The following is a 7,139-nucleotide window of genomic DNA, read 5'->3' as shown; positions in this document are numbered from 1 at the left end:
AGGGAAGGAGAGAAAGCGAAAAGTGAAAGTCGAAAGTGTTGTGCTACTTTTAAAGCCAAAAACTATGTCGAAATTTTGCTTTCTGCGCATGCCGAACTTTGCAAGCACCTGAGTGAAAAGGCCGCGGAGTGTACAACCTGGAAAAACCGGGTTTGTACGGAGGTTTAGCTCTTAAACAGCACCACATTGACCAAAAAGACCCCTCAACTAGCTTCAAAACCTGTTTTTCGGCCAAATCTCTAGTAGCCAAAGGGTTAATACGTATTTTACGAATGCGCATGCGTTCTGTACTAACTCTGCTTACCACATGAACAAGAACAAGGAATAAAATTCAGAACTATAGACTATCCTTAGTTTTTACAACACTTACAGAAGGAGCTACCGTAGTCAAGGGGTTAATCACAGATGGCTCAGGGACCGATTAATCTCTCCCTCTTTGGATCGAAAGTAGCACGGGGGACCCCAGGCAGAGTTTTTGCAATTTTTTTTTTTTTTTCTCAAACCCTTTGATTACTATCTGGCAAAATACGTCCAGCTTTATCCACGGTCCCATCTTGTGACATCATCACTTTTAACGGTCAGGAACAGCTTTGTCCACTAACTTGTGCAGGGAGAAGAGATCTCTCAAACTGTACCAGAATGAGCACAATTCAGTCAAGAAAACTGGAGAAACGGCCAAAAAAACCAATGTAACACTGACCTGAAATCTCCATGAAAAGCTTGCGCCATTACCCACCTACCTTTCTGATCACCTAATTATAAGATGATGAAATGTTTCTCAGAAACTCTTCCTACCAAAATAAAGCCTACCAAATGCGCAGCAAGTTGAAAAAAAGAAAAATGAGGCAAGGAAAGCCAAAAGAGAGGGAAGGAGAGAAAGCGAAAAGTGAAAGTCGAAAGTGTTGTGCTACTTTTAAAGCCAAAAACTATGTCGAAATTTTGCTTTCTGCGCATGCCGAACTTTGCAAGCACCTGAGTGAAAAGGCCGCGGAGTGTACAACCTGGAAAAAACGGGTTTGTACGGAGGTTTAGCTCTTAAACAGCACCACATTGACAAAAAAGACCCCTCAACTAGCTTCAAAACGTGTTTTTCGGCCAAATCTCTAGTAGCCAAAGGGTTAATACGTATTTTACGAATGCGCATGCGTTCTGTACTAACTCTGCTTACCACATGAACAAGAACAAGGAATAAAATTCAGAACTATAGACTATCCTTAGTTTTTACTACACTTACAGAAGGAGCTACCGTAGTCAAGGGGTTAATCACAGATGGCTCAGGGACCGATTAATCTCTCCCTCTTTGGATCGAAAGTAGCACGGGGGACCCCAGGCAGAGTTTTTGCAATTTTTTTTTTTTTTTTCTCAAACCCTTTGATTACTATCTGGCAAAATACGTCCAGCTTTATCCACAGTCCCATCTTGTGACATCATCACTTTTAACGGTCAGGAACAGCTTTGTCCACTAACTTGTGCAGGGAGAAGAGATCTCTCAAACTGTACCAGAATGAGCACAATTCAGTCAAGGAAACTGGAGAAACGGCCAAAAAAACCAATGTAACACTGACCTGAAATCTCCATGAAAAGCTTGCGCCATTACCCACCTACCTTTCTGATCACCTAATTATAAGATGATGAAATGTTTCTCAGAAACTCTTCCTACCAAAATAAAGCCTACCAAATGCGCAGCAAGTTGAAAAAAAGAAAAATGAGGCAAGGAAAGCCAAAAGAGAGGGAAGGAGAGAAAGCGAAAAGTGAAAGTCGAAAGTGTTGTGCTACTTTTAAAGCCAAAAACTATGTCGAAATTTTGCTTTCTGCGCATGCCGAACTTTGCAAGCACCTGAGTGAAAAGGCCGCGGAGTGTACAACCTGGAAAAAACGGGTTTGTACGGAGGTTTAGCTCTTAAACAGCACCACATTGACAAAAAAGACCCCTCAACTAGCTTCAAAACGTGTTTTTCGGCCAAATCTCTAGTAGCCAAAGGGTTAATACGTATTTTACGAATGCGCATGCGTTCTGTACTAACTCTGCTTACCACATGAACAAGAACAAGGAATAAAATTCAGAACTATAGACTATCCTTAGTTTTTACTACACTTACAGAAGGAGCTACCGTAGTCAAGGGGTTAATCACAGATGGCTCAGGGACCGATTAATCTCTCCCTCTTTGGATCGAAAGTAGCACGGGGGACCCCAGGCAGAGTTTTTGCAATTTTTTTTTTTTTTTCTCAAACCCTTTGATTACTATCTGGCAAAATACGTCCAGCTTTATCCACAGTCCCATCTTGTGACATCATCACTTTTAACGGTCAGGAACAGCTTTGTCCACTAACTTGTGCAGGGAGAAGAGATCTCTCAAACTGTACCAGAATGAGCACAATTCAGTCAAGGAAACTGGAGAAACGGCCAAAAAAACCAATGTAACACTGACCTGAAATCTCCATGAAAAGCTTGCGCCATTACCCACCTACCTTTCTGATCACCTAATTATAAGATGATGAAATGTTTCTCAGAAACTCTTCCTACCAAAATAAAGCCTACCAAATGCGCAGCAAGTTGAAAAAAGAAAAATGAGGCAAGGAAAGCCAAAAGAGAGGGAAGGAGAGAAAGCGAAAAGTGAAAGTCGAAAGTGTTGTGCTACTTTTAAAGCCAAAAACTATGTCGAAATTTTGCTTTCTGCGCATGCCGAACTTTGCAAGCACCTGAGTGAAAAGGCCGCGGAGTGTACAACCTGGAAAAAACGGGTTTGTACGGAGGTTTAGCTCTTAAACAGCACCACATTGACAAAAAGACCCCTCAACTAGCTTCAAAACGTGTTTTTCGGCCAAATCTCTAGTAGCCAAAGGGTTAATACGTATTTTACGAATGCGCATGCGTTCTGTACTAACTCTGCTTACCACATGAACAAGAACAAGGAATAAAATTCAGAACTATAGACTATCCTTAGTTTTTACTACACTTACAGAAGGAGCTACCGTAGTCAAGGGGTTAATCACAGATGGCTCAGGGACCGATTAATCTCTCCCTCTTTGGATCGAAAGTAGCACGGGGGACCCCAGGCAGAGTTTTTGCAATTTTTTTTTTTTTTCTCAAACCCTTTGATTACTATCTGGCAAAATACGTCCAGCTTTATCCACAGTCCCATCTTGTGACATCATCACTTTTAACGGTCAGGAACAGCTTTGTCCACTAACTTGTGCAGGGAGAAGAGATCTCTCAAACTGTACCAGAATGAGCACAATTCAGTCAAGGAAACTGGAGAAACGGCCAAAAAAACCAATGTAACACTGACCTGAAATCTCCATGAAAAGCTTGCGCCATTACCCACCTACCTTTCTGATCACCTAATTATAAGATGATGAAATGTTTCTCAGAAACTCTTCCTACCAAAATAAAGCCTACCAAATGCGCAGCAAGTTGAAAAAAAGAAAAATGAGGCAAGGAAAGCCAAAAGAGAGGGAAGGAGAGAAAGCGAAAAGTGAAAGTCGAAAGTGTTGTGCTACTTTTAAAGCCAAAAACTATGTCGAAATTTTGCTTTCTGCGCATGCCGAACTTTGCAAGCACCTGAGTGAAAAGGCCGCGGAGTGTACAACCTGGAAAAAACGGGTTTGTACGGAGGTTTAGCTCTTAAACAGCACCACATTGACAAAAAGACCCCTCAACTAGCTTCAAAACGTGTTTTTCGGCCAAATCTCTAGTAGCCAAAGGGTTAATACGTATTTTACGAATGCGCATGCGTTCTGTACTAACTCTGCTTACCACATGAACAAGAACAAGGAATAAAATTCAGAACTATAGACTATCCTTAGTTTTTACTACACTTACAGAAGGAGCTACCGTAGTCAAGGGGTTAATCACAGATGGCTCAGGGACCGATTAATCTCTCCCTCTTTGGATCGAAAGTAGCACGGGGGACCCCAGGCAGAGTTTTTGCAATTTTTTTTTTTTTTTCTCAAACCCTTTGATTACTATCTGGCAAAATACGTCCAGCTTTATCCACGGTCCCATCTTGTGACATCATCACTTTTAACGGTCAGGAACAGCTTTGTCCACTAACTTGTGCAGGGAGAAGAGATCTCTCAAACTGTACCAGAATGAGCACAATTCAGTCAAGGAAACTGGAGAAACGGCCAAAAAAACCAATGTAACACTGACCTGAAATCTCCATGAAAAGCTTGCGCCATTACCCACCTACCTTTCTGATCACCTAATTATAAGATGATGAAATGTTTCTCAGAAACTCTTCCTACCAAAATAAAGCCTACCAAATGCGCAGCAAGTTGAAAAAAAGAAAATGAGGCAAGGAAAGCCAAAAGAGAGGGAAGGAGAGAAAGCGAAAAGTGAAAGTCGAAAGTGTTGTGCTACTTTTAAAGCCAAAAACTATGTCGAAATTTTGCTTTCTGCGCATGCCGAACTTTGCAAGCACCTGAGTGAAAAGGCCGCGGAGTGTACAACCTGGAAAAAACGGGTTTGTACGGAGGTTTAGCTCTTAAACAGCACCACATTGACCAAAAAGACCCCTCAACTAGCTTCAAAACGTGTTTTTCGGCCAAATCTCTAGTAGCCAAAGGGTTAATACGTATTTTACGAATGCGCATGCGTTCTGTACTAACTCTGCTTACCACATGAACAAGAACAAGGAATAAAATTCAGAACTATAGACTATCCTTAGTTTTTACAACACTTACAGAAGGAGCTACCGTAGTCAAGGGGTTAATCACAGATGGCTCAGGGACCGATTAATCTCTCCCTCTTTGGATCGAAAGTAGCACGGGGGACCCCAGGCAGAGTTTTTGCAATTTTTTTTTTTTTTTCTCAAACCCTTTGATTACTATCTGGCAAAATACGTCCAGCTTTATCCACGGTCCCATCTTGTGACATCATCACTTTTAACGGTCAGGAACAGCTTTGTCCACTAACTTGTGCAGGGAGAAGAGATCTCTCAAACTGTACCAGAATGAGCACAATTCAGTCAAGGAAACTGGAGAAACGGCCAAAAAAACCAATGTAACACTGACCTGAAATCTCCATGAAAAGCTTGCGCCATTACCCACCTACCTTTCTGATCACCTAATTATAAGATGATGAAATGTTTCTCAGAAACTCTTCCTACCAAAATAAAGCCTACCAAATGCGCAGCAAGTTGAAAAAAAGAAAAATGAGGCAAGGAAAGCCAAAAGAGAGGGAAGGAGAGAAAGCGAAAAGTGAAAGTCGAAAGTGTTGTGCTACTTTTAAAGCCAAAAACTATGTCGAAATTTTGCTTTCTGCGCATGCCGAACTTTGCAAGCACCTGAGTGAAAAGGCCGCGGAGTGTACAACCTGCGAAAAACGGGAGTGTACGGAGGTTTAGCTCTTAAACAGCACCACATTGACCAAAAAGACCCCTCAACTAGCTTCAAAACGTGTTTTTCGGCCAAATCTCTAGTAGCCAAAGGGTTAATACGTATTTTACGAATGCGCATGCGTTCTGTACTAACTCTGCTTACCACATGAACAAGAACAAGGAATAAAATTCAGAACTATAGACTATCCTTAGTTTTTACAACACTTACAGAAGGAGCTACCGTAGTCAAGGGGTTAATCACAGATGGCTCAGGGACCGATTAATCTCTCCCTCTTTGGATCGAAAGTAGCACGGGGGACCCCAGGCAGAGTTTTTGCAATTTTTTTTTTTTTTTCTCAAACCCTTTGATTACTATCTGGCAAAATACGTCCAGCTTTATCCACGGTCCCATCTTGTGACATCATCACTTTTAACGGTCAGGAACAGCTTTGTCCACTAACTTGTGCAGGGAGAAGAGATCTCTCAAACTGTACCAGAATGAGCACAATTCAGTCAAGGAAACTGGAGAAACGGCCAAAAAAACCAATGTAACACTGACCTGAAATCTCCATGAAAAGCTTGCGCCATTACCCACCTACCTTTCTGATCACCTAATTATAAGATGATGAAATGTTTCTCAGAAACTCTTCCTACCAAAATAAAGCCTACCAAATGCGCAGCAAGTTGAAAAAAAGAAAAATGAGGCAAGGAAAGCCAAAAGAGAGGGAAGGAGAGAAAGCGAAAAGTGAAAGTCGAAAGTGTTGTGCTACTTTTAAAGCCAAAAACTATGTCGAAATTTTGCTTTCTGCGCATGCCGAACTTTGCAAGCACCTGAGTGAAAAGGCCGCGGAGTGTACAACCTGGAAAAAACGGGTTTGTACGGAGGTTTAGCTCTTAAACAGCACCACATTGACAAAAAAGACCCCTCAACTAGCTTCAAAACGTGTTTTTCGGCCAAATCTCTAGTAGCCAAAGGGTTAATACGTATTTTACGAATGCGCATGCGTTCTGTACTAACTCTGCTTACCACATGAACAAGAACAAGGAATAAAATTCAGAACTATAGACTATCCTTAGTTTTTACTACACTTACAGAAGGAGCTACCGTAGTCAAGGGGTTAATCACAGATGGCTCAGGGACCGATTAATCTCTCCCTCTTTGGATCGAAAGTAGCACGGGGGACCCCAGGCAGAGTTTTTGCAATTTTTTTTTTTTTTTCTCAAACCCTTTGATTACTATCTGGCAAAATACGTCCAGCTTTATCCACAGTCCCATCTTGTGACATCATCACTTTTAACGGTCAGGAACAGCTTTGTCCACTAACTTGTGCAGGGAGAAGAGATCTCTCAAACTGTACCAGAATGAGCACAATTCAGTCAAGGAAACTGGAGAAACGGCCAAAAAAACCAATGTAACACTGACCTGAAATCTCCATGAAAAGCTTGCGCCATTACCCACCTACCTTTCTGATCACCTAATTATAAGATGATGAAATGTTTCTCAGAAACTCTTCCTACCAAAATAAAGCCTACCAAATGCGCAGCAAGTTGAAAAAAAGAAAAATGAGGCAAGGAAAGCCAAAAGAGAGGGAAGGAGAGAAAGCGAAAAGTGAAAGTCGAAAGTGTTGTGCTACTTTTAAAGCCAAAAACTATGTCGAAATTTTGCTTTCTGCGCATGCCGAACTTTGCAAGCACCTGAGTGAAAAGGCCGCGGAGTGTACAACCTGGAAAAAACGGGTTTGTACGGAGGTTTAGCTCTTAAACAGCACCACATTGACAAAAAAGACCCCTCAACTAGCTTCAAAACGTGTTTTTCGG

This window comes from Montipora foliosa, chromosome 9, assembly GCF_036669935.1.
Source record: "Montipora foliosa isolate CH-2021 chromosome 9, ASM3666993v2, whole genome shotgun sequence".
Classification (NCBI taxonomy): Eukaryota; Metazoa; Cnidaria; class Anthozoa; order Scleractinia; family Acroporidae; genus Montipora; species Montipora foliosa.
The sequence above is the reverse complement of the archived record's forward strand: the minus strand, read 5'-3'. Positions refer to the sequence as shown.